The sequence below is a fragment of the Pseudophryne corroboree genome, chromosome 8, assembly GCF_028390025.1.
Source record: "Pseudophryne corroboree isolate aPseCor3 chromosome 8, aPseCor3.hap2, whole genome shotgun sequence".
NCBI classification, from domain to species: domain Eukaryota; kingdom Metazoa; phylum Chordata; class Amphibia; order Anura; family Myobatrachidae; genus Pseudophryne; species Pseudophryne corroboree.
The window spans coordinates 188,334,919-188,345,176 of record NC_086451.1 but is presented as its reverse complement, the minus strand read 5'-3'; the positions used below and the strand labels follow the sequence as shown (position 1 = coordinate 188,345,176).

The following is a 10,258-nucleotide window of genomic DNA, read 5'->3' as shown; positions in this document are numbered from 1 at the left end:
TACGCTCCATGTCTATTTAAATATTCATTAGAGATACCCTACACACCATATTGAAATTAGTGGAACCTCCTACACATTGGCTGTTCTTTATTTTTCTATGTGTGATTGTTACTCTGGAGACCACATCAGAGACTCCCTACCGAGACCTCCAAGGAGATACCCAAAGATACCTTTATAGGAGTTATAAAGCCTTCCAAATCGTGAGTTGGGGTACGCGTTCAGTGGATCACCTCTATTGCTGAAAGAGCGAAAGATACCTTTATATGTTTGTCAGCAGCACACAGAGTGTGAGTGTTGGGGTACGCATCATTTGCCTTCCCCAGAAAACTGTGATAAAGTTTCTCCCAGTTTGATTGGAACTTTAGCAGATTACTCCAGGGGCTTTATAACCTTAAAAAGAAATTGACCCCAAAAAAGGAAACCTAGAGGTGGTCTATAATCAAATCGGAGAATAGTAGTGGGACATATTGGTGTTATCCATCTTATGACACTGTATGATTGAAAACAAATCCTGATTGTATGTACTACACATTGGTTTGTTCTCGCCATTTTTTGTCTTTTATGATATCAACATCTGAGAAATCCCATATTTGTATTGAACTAAATTGAAGACTCTACTCAGAAGAATAGAGCCCATCTCCTGGTCCAAAAAGGAACGTTATGGTGATATTCTTCTTTAGCGCTTGTGGTGTATGACAGGGTTCTAATTTCTGGTTTGTGTACATATGTTTTACTAGACAGCATGTGAATAGTCCTGTAGCACACATAGATATTTTTGGTATATAGTGCTGATGACCGCAAGTCTGCTGCTGTCCTGTGTACATTTGGCACAGACGGCAACCCTTGATGCACATTGATTTCTATCATATCTGATTGGACCCACTGCTGCTCTGTATACAGCGTGCACAGGCAACAACACATTATGTGCATTTATTAATATGCTTGATTATACAGTAAATGTTTAGATCTGTGTAGCACACATATATATCCTTATCAGAGTGCTGGTGACTGGAAGTCCACTGCTGTTCTGTGTATATTCTGCACAGACTGCAATCTTTGATACGCATTTAGTAATTTGTTGTATGTTATCCTATGTCATTGGACCTGTGTAGCACACACACAGCTCTTTGCTACAGCACTACTGTCTAAAAACTTAACATATATAGCCTAAATCCTTTTCTCATCTCTTTTCTTCTTCCCTGATTTTCCTAAAACCAATATCTGTCAAAGTATTCATACTGGTATGCTAAGTTTTTTTCCAGCAGAGGCCAGTATATTGTCCTATAATTATCTTACTCATCGTGAGCTTCAGCATGTTTTTTGAATTTCTATATTTAGCCTAGTATGCACGATGAATACTGATGTGATTTTCAAAATCAATGTTTAAAATATTAGTAATTTCATTTCACTCCAATTTCCCACTAGTCTTTCGTGACGATATATTTTTTTTGACAATTTAACCCATCATATCTCTCATACCTCTTGCTCATACCTCACTATTGTTTCGTGGACTCTCATCTGCGATTCACGGAGCACAATACCACAGACGTGGGATTTGTTGAGCTGTGTCTAACGCAGAAAGCAGATCCATCTATTTGCGCTATACTGATTCATTCCTTTTTTCTCCCATATACTATTTTCATTTCCTTTTTCTTTTTCTCTTTCTCCTTTTCTTCCTCTTTCTTCCGTTTCCTACATAGGTGCACTCTCATTGGTGTACTATCATAAAAATTCTCTACTATCATACCACGCTGCCAATGCCCGATCTCGTCTGATCTTGGAAGCCAAACAGCGTTGGGCCGGGTTAGTACCAGGAGAGGAGACTTCCTGCGAATACCTGGTGTTGTAGAGCAGGGACCATTTCCCTTCATATGTGATTTGCGACGCCAACAGCAGTATCACCACTAACTATCTTTTCTTCTTTCTTTTTTTCTTCTTTTGAGGCTCACTACCTATTTTTTGTGGCTTACGTCAGAAAGTCAAGCTCTATTGAATGCAGGAGACCAATCATCTTTGAATTAAGTAGCCCTAGTGGGACGTACTTATCAAATAACTCTTATGATCACTCCTTGGTTCCATCAACACAGATATTCTGTACTGGTCAGGGGAATTGGGGGTAAGACGATCTAATGTCTACAACCATTCCAATCACCTAGTGTGATTAAACAGACCAGAACATTTTAAATAATTCTAATTATCACATTTCTTTCTCTGATATGGATCATTTATATGGGTATTCTTATTACAAATGTCAACATTAAAAGTTATGTTTTAAGTATCTTTCTCTACATGTTATAGGAATTTTCCTTTCCTTCTAAGAGTGCGCCCACACAAGAGCCTTATTTTTCTCCTTTTTTCTAGTATATGTACTCTCTGGCTCTGGGAGCACCACCAAGCAGGACAACGTTATTTATCGAAGTAAAAAACACAGTTTTTTCTTCTTTTTTCCTATTTTGGAGTGTTTAATTGTCCAAATTTTGGTTCTACAGTATTAATACAGTACTAATTTGACCAGTGCCCGATCGCCCTTTGTCTAGTCTACTGTTGTTTCAACTGGATTTTCATGTTCTTTTTATTTAAAGAATTTCTTCAATGTAATGGTCCTAACAAATTTCCGAAGTTCCACAATGGTATCAAATTTATTGAGGGTATTCGTTGGGGCAAATTTTAATCCTCTCAAGGACTTTTACTTCAAAAGGAGTCAATTCATGATTACTCAAGTTGAATATCCCCTGCGCAGGACTTGTTTCTTTTGCCCGATTCTTTGCTCCCCCGCGCTTTCCTTGTTTGCGGATGTTGAACTTCTTTTCCGTCGTCTTCTTCTGCTTGTACTTAATTCCGGGGTTCTTTTGGATTGCTCCGAGATCTTGAGATGAATTGCTTTTTGTTGTTGTGCCAGTTCTAAAAAAGCATCCAAGAAAGCTTCTGTTTTGTCTAGCTCCTCCTCCTCTACTATCCGATTTCTATCTTCCAATATATGTGCTTTTCTTTCTCTCTTATTCAGGCGTTCCATGAGGGTCCGGGCTGATAGGTCCAGAATTTCTTGATAGTCTTCCCTTCCACTATTAAAACTCCTTATTAGGGTCACTGTGGTGGGGTATTTCTCTTTGTTGGACCTCTTTGCCTGATCAGTCTTCTTATAGTTTTCTTCTGACTCCCCTTGATATCGTCTTTTATCTTTCACTTGTACTTGATCGTCTCTCTCTTTCATAGTCATTTTCATATGTGGGGACATTCTCCTTTGGACTGGACACTTGTGGTCTGTCTCGTCTCCTATTTGTGACTCATTCTTCTTCCTCCACCTTCTGCCCCTCTGGAATTTTCCATCCCGTATCTTCGTTCTCTGTCGGTTGGGGAACTCTTGATGGAAATGATGCAGATTCTTCTCCCATATGTATGGTTTACTATGCTGTCTTGGTTCTTCAAAATATGGCCTTCTTCTCCCCTCCATTCCATTATCTTCTCTCCATTCTCCAATGTCACCTTTATAATCCTCAGTCTCTAGCAAGTTTCTTTTTTCTGTTCTATTACCTCTTGTTCAATTTACTGTAACTTTATACTTGTAAGATTTTCCAAATTCTTAAAATCAGCGAATTGCTCCATAGATTTAAATTTTTCTTATCTCTTTAATTTCCTCCTCTAACCACCTTATATTCTCCTCTGCAAATAAAATTGGTGTATACCACAGGATCAAGACTGGATATTTTCCCCTCCACGGAGTCTGGAGACTTATTTTGTGAAAATATTGTAGGTTTTTTTCAATTTTCATGCATTTTTATTTACATATTTTGTGGCAGATGCCTTATTTTTGTTTTTCACAGCTCTCAGTTACACGCATGTGAGCATACCTGTGTGTCCCAGTTACATTCATGTGAGCATACCTGTGTGTCTCGTTTATTTATTTCATATTTACTTTTTAAATAAAAACAGCCCCTTGGATGTTTTAGCTGCCCCTCCTGAGCCCCCAAAGCAGCCCTGGATGGGGCAAGTTAAGTTCGGATGGGTTTGGTAAAGTACAGGTAATAAGCAGGACTGTGCAGTGAATTTTTTGTTATTGAGCCCCTGCCCTTGTGGAGCTTACCAGTCTACAGTTGAAAATCATTTCAGACTATGGTGGTCATTCCGAGTTGTTCGCTCTGTATTTTTTTCTCGCAATGAAGCGATTAGTCGCTAATGCGCATGCGCAATGTCCGCAGTGCGACTGCGCCAAGTAAATTTGCTATGCAGTTAGGTATTTTACTCACGGCATTACAAGGTTTTTTAATCGTTCTGGTGATCGTAATGTGATTGACAGGAAATGGGTGTTTCTGGGTGGAAGCAGGCTGTTTTATGGGTGTGTGCGAAAAAACGCTACCGTTTCTGGGAAAAACGCGGGAGTGGCTGAAGAAACGGAGGAGTGTCTGGGAGAACGCTGGGTGTGTTTGTGACGTCAAACCAGGAACGACAAGCCCTGAACTGATCGCAGATGCCGAGTAAGTGTGGAGCTACTCAGAAACTGCTAAGAAGTGTCTATTCGCAATTCTGCTAATCTTTCGTTCGCAATTTTGATAAGCTAAGATTCACTCCCAGTAGGCGGCGGCTTAGCGTGTGCAAAGCTGCTATAAGCAGCTTGCGAGCGAACAACTCGGAATGAGGGCCTATAAGTAGGACTGTAGGAGGAAGCAGTGCTAACCTCTGTGCCCACAGCATGCCTTAAACTGGCAAGCCAGATATCTTCCTGGCTGTAAGCCACCATGAGACTCAACTGGGCCTTATTCAGTAAATTTTTGAGCCTCACAGTAGCTCCTGGCCCAACTAGTGCTGCAGTGCAATGGAAAGCTGATGCAATGGAAGATCACTAAATCTCTGTTCTTCCAACAACGCGAGGTCTTGCGATAACCCTACGCATCCCTTAGGAAAAGAACCCTGTACAACAAATGCACATCTTCTAAATTAAAAATCCCAAAATGTGGAACATCAATAATAAATCAAAATTAAGGTTGACTAAATGGAGCCATTCATTTGAGTGAGCCCCTAAGAAGAAATAATTGAGAAGAACCTCCAATGCTTCGGCAGAAAATCTTTTACCTCTCCGGCAGTTGCACGGGATTATGATTCTGTCTCTTCTGAGTCACACTGACTTAGACCACAAATGTGGTCTCTCCCCACTTTATTAAAAAACACCTATATGGAAAGTGGGCGCTAGTATACTGACTGTGAGACACCTATAAAAACACTATAATGGTGACTGCAGCTTCGCAATTTGGCGTGCTGAACCTTAAATTATATGGATAGACGAGCAAAAAACAAAGGCGCTGTCACCAAAAGTATACATTTAAAAATATTTAATCACTTTATTCACAATAACACAGAATTTTGTAAAACCAACTCTCCTAAAAGTTTTAAACCATTCTGCTGAATTAATGCTATATATACAATGTTGGATTTTATACAGTAACCTTTTAATGTCCACACTAAGAGGCTGTCTGATATACTGTAAAGCTGTTATATTTCAGGATAATCCTCAGATGTTCTTTATTAATTAGAGAAGTGTGCAAAATATGCAAGCTCCACGTGTGGGCTAGTTAAATATAAAAGCTCACTTATGTCCTTAATTTTTATAGCAAATGTAAAAGCCACAACTTTAGATGATTTATGATCAATTATGCCACAGTGTTCTATTCAATTTTAGTGATTTACCACTGTTAACTCCATTACAGCACCTGTCTGTGTGGTCCAGTTTTTAAGAGACTTTGCTGGGGTGAAATAATGGACACAGTTCAATATATTGATTGAAGTTGGAGCGTGGCCCGCTCTTAATCAACAGTCTGTACACAAAGTGCTTACCCCCCGTCTCTATTGCTGTGCGGACCAACAGATTTAATTCACAGCTTCGGGTGCCGGCTACCCGTAAATCATGCTGCAGTAAGAAGGATCTGTCCAGAGCTTAGATATCAGTCTCTGGCTGCAGCTCCCGATGGATATGCAGGATACCCAACGCGTTTCTCAGCCTTTAGAACAGGGGCTGTTTCATCAGAAGTTCCGCCTTTAGAGTTCTTTAACTTTATACTCTTTTCCTCCACCTTAGTTGCTAACACAGCTGTCTTGTAATTAGGAGCAAGAGTTTAAAGGGTTAAAGAACACAGACTTTGATTGAGAGCGGTGAGCCGCATGTTGCCAGTGATGGCCACACATGCTGTCCCTGCACACGAGACCAGATCGGGAATGGAGAGAGTCAAAAGCAGCCAGATCCATCCTCAACAAACCTTTATGATGGTCACTTCTTACCCCTGCATTAAGGTCCGGTGTGGAAGTGGTGAGCTGTATGCTGTCTGGCCTGTCCTAGACTAACCTGAACAAACGGCCATTTCTTTTGCCTTTCATATGGGGACTGGTTCATAAGTGAATAATCGCAGATGTCAGACCCATGCACCCATCCCAAATCATCCTGAATATCGGTTAACAAACTAGGGAGAGCCATGTCTTTTACATCTGATGGACACAAGTTTGAGCGGTTGTCTCCAGAAAATACGGCAGCAGATAAGCTTACCTTAAACTAGCAGCAAATACCACACATTACAATATGGAAATCCCTTTCTAATTACACGGTGGTATGGCTATATACATTTAGATATGTTGGGAATATAGTCTCCATTTATATATGTGGTTATTGGTGGCATGCATATAAGACGCTGTTTGCAAATTAGATGCAATGTATATGCATTAATCAACTGCACATGTACCTAGTTTTTACATATAAATTTTTTCAATGTATTAACCCTATTTTTTTGATAATTATTTAGCATATATTGCAAATTATATTATATTCTATATGAGGGTTATAATGGATATACACTTGGTTATATAGGATGTAATTGATTCATCATTGGATACATTAACAAGGACATATCACTCACAGAACAATTACAATTATACTCTCTCCTCTCCTTTTTGTCTTTTTTCTTTCTTCCCTTGTTCATTTTCACTTCTTCCCCTTTAGCTTTTCTTCTTTTCTCCTCCTGCTTATTTTTTATTTTTATTTTCCTATCCATATACATTTCTGTGCTTTCTCATCAGCCTAACTCATCAATTGAGATAACGACAGCAGAAGCAAGCTATTTTCATTTTTGCATAGTTGTCCAAGGATCCTCTCATCCTCAATTCGATGTCGTCAGATATGATTGAGGACAGTAGAAATCCTGGTTGTCATTGCATATGAAATCCTTTTTTCTTAGTATCTGTAATTCAACGTGAATGTTTGTGATATATGTCCATGAAAAATATAGAAGGATTATCCTTATTTTTGATTGCCATCCAAGGATGTTATTTATTTAATTGTGACAGGTTGTTACATTAATATGGTATTTAATTGCTACTATTTTTCAATGGGCCTATAATAATTTAAGCAATATAGGTGGTCCATTTTGGCTAGGGACCTCTTCCGTGTACTCTCATTAACTCTCGCCCAAAATCAGACAATAAGAGTTAATAGCAGACACGAGTCTTGGGACTGGTGGGTGTGCTCCAGTTGGTTCTCTCATTAGGAATTTGATGCCTCTCAGCAGATTTTCAAAAGCAGAAAACAGTCACTTGTCACCTCTGTTTCCCACCTTCCTTCTGGTGACACTACTTTTTCTATAAATTCCTCATGTAAAAAAAAAATATATATATATATATATATTCTTTACTGTTGAAATAAATATGAAAATTTATATATATATATATATATATATATATATATTTATATATATATATATATATATATATATATATATATAAAATCACATTGAATAGTCCAGCCACTATTCCAAATAAGGGACAAAAAAAATGCCATCCTATTATAGTGATTCCTGTCACATATGATAGGTATTTAAGAAGTGCTTATTCAGCAATTTTGTTTCCAATGGCTGGCTGTGGATGTGTTTCTTTAAAAGTTACCATTTTCAGCAATGTACCTAAATGCTTAGAGAGTAATTATTGTATACATTTTTCTACATTGATTTCAACTCAGTCAGACGGTAATATTCCAATATAGAGAGATTTATAGAGGCATAGCGATTCACACCAGAAATTGCCTTTTGCTTTTTACTTTATATGTTACATGTGAGTATGTCAGTGTGAGTCTTCGTTTCTATAATAAAAGTTTTAAATTATTAACAAGAGTGCCCCATAAAAAAAGGATTGTCTTTCCTCTTCTCATGATATATGATCTATCTTCACAACTTTAGGGAGCACTGCCAGCTCTATAATTTGTCAGTTTAATAATCTGGTTTTCCTATAGGAAGTTGGTATCATTAAGGAATCTTTTCCATTGTAATTTTTCAATATACCGGCATATATATATATATATATATATATATATAATATATATATTTTTTCTATTTCCATTTAGGTTAGCCTAGTGCGCTTTTTACCGCCCCAACGAATCCTGTTTCATAAAAAAAAAAATCTCAGGACATATGGAAAAAAACCCTCACATACAGGGTCTTTAAACAGCACATGTACGGGTATCCGTTCCCATTTTTATACCTCCTTGTCCGCCATAGTATAAAGTCCCGGCTGTATATTAAGTCCAAGGATATATGTACCCGAGTCACTGGAGGGTTACTTGTACTGGAATGAATAAGTCCAGAGTCCTCACAAGAGCTGTGACACTGTTTGATACCATCCAAGTAACCGGTAATTTGTAATCCAAGTAGGTAGGTCTCCAATTACAGGAGGTTGGTATGAAAAGTGCAGAGTGTGAACCCCAATGAGGTCTGTGACCAACCTCCTGTAATTGGACACCTGTCACTATGTACCTGCAAGATTTGTTTGTCAACCTGGGAACGGTGCATCATGCACCAAAACATTGGACTGTAATGTGATTATTTAATACACGTAATTCATATACACACAAACACACACACACACACACACACATACACACACACACACACATATATATAAAATAGGATTTTAGTACCTACCGGTAAATCCTTTTCTCTTAGTCCGTAGAGGATGCTGGGGACTCCGTAAGGACCATGGGGGTATAGACGGATCCGCAGGAGCCTGGGCACACTATAAAGACTTAAACAGGGTGTGAACTGGCTCCTCCCTCTATGCCCCTCCTCCAGACTTCAGTTAGAAAACTGTGCCCAGGAGAGATGGACATTACAAGGAAAGAATTTATAAACACGGTGAGTGTCATACCAACTCACACAACAAACATACCACAGCACATGGCATTCAACAGAAACCAGCCTATGGCATGAAACCTACCCAGCCACATGCTGAGAGAATATGTAGCACAACCTGTGTGCCAACCCAACCAATAACAAGACACCGCCTGCCATGGCAATAACAACGTCAGCAACAGTCTGACAGAAGAAACACCACTAGAGTGTAATCAAAACAATAACTGCAGACACAGTACGCACTGGGACGAGCGCCCAGCATCCTCTACGGACTAAGAAAAGGATTTACCAGTAGGTACTAAAATCCTATTTTCTTATACGTCCTAGATGATGCTGGGGACTCCGTAAGGACCATGGGGATTATACCAAAGCTCCAAAATGGGCGGGAGAGTGCGGATGACTCTGCAGCACCGATTGAGCAAATGCTAGAAGCTTAGGAAATAAAATCCCAGAACTAACTGCAATAATGACAAGGGATGATCTAGACATTGTGGCAATTACAGAGTCATGGTACAATGAAAATCATGACTGGGACATAGCTATACCGGGATATACTTTATTTAGGAAGGACAGAATTGGAAAAATCGGAGGAGGGGTAGCAATGTATGTAAAAAATGCCATAAATACTACATTAATACAAAGTATTGAAGAAAAAACTGAGGCCCTTTGGGTGACCATAGAAACACGGGAAAAGTTGATTATTCGTATTGGCATGATATACAGGCCACCAGGTCAGGAAGAGGAACTTGACAAGAACCTATTGCAGGACATAACTAAAATGGCATTAAAAGGAGAGGTAATAATCATGGGAGACTTTAATCTTCCTGATGTAAACTGGGAGGTGTCTGTTGCTAGTTCCACTAGAAGTAGGAACATTTTAAATTCCCTACAGGGAGCATCCCTCCACCAACTGGTGAGGGAGCCCACTCGGAAAGACGCAATATTAGACTTAATACTTACAAATGGAGACAGATTATCGGACGTAAAAGTGGGTGAAAACCTGGGATCCAGTGATCATCAAGCAGTATGGTTCAGCATTAAGACAGAGACTGACTCGTCCCATACAAAAACAAAGGTGTTGGATTTTAGGAAGGCTGATTTTG

The 10,258-nt window shown here is 39.1% G+C and overlaps 1 pseudogene; it reads left to right on the top strand.

Moving 5' to 3' along the window:
- Nucleotides 1-1,733: 1,733 nt before the first annotated feature.
- Nucleotides 1,734-1,852, top strand: LOC134950130 (5S ribosomal RNA; annotated as a pseudogene).
- The last annotated feature ends 8,406 nt before the right edge of the window (nt 1,853-10,258 follow it).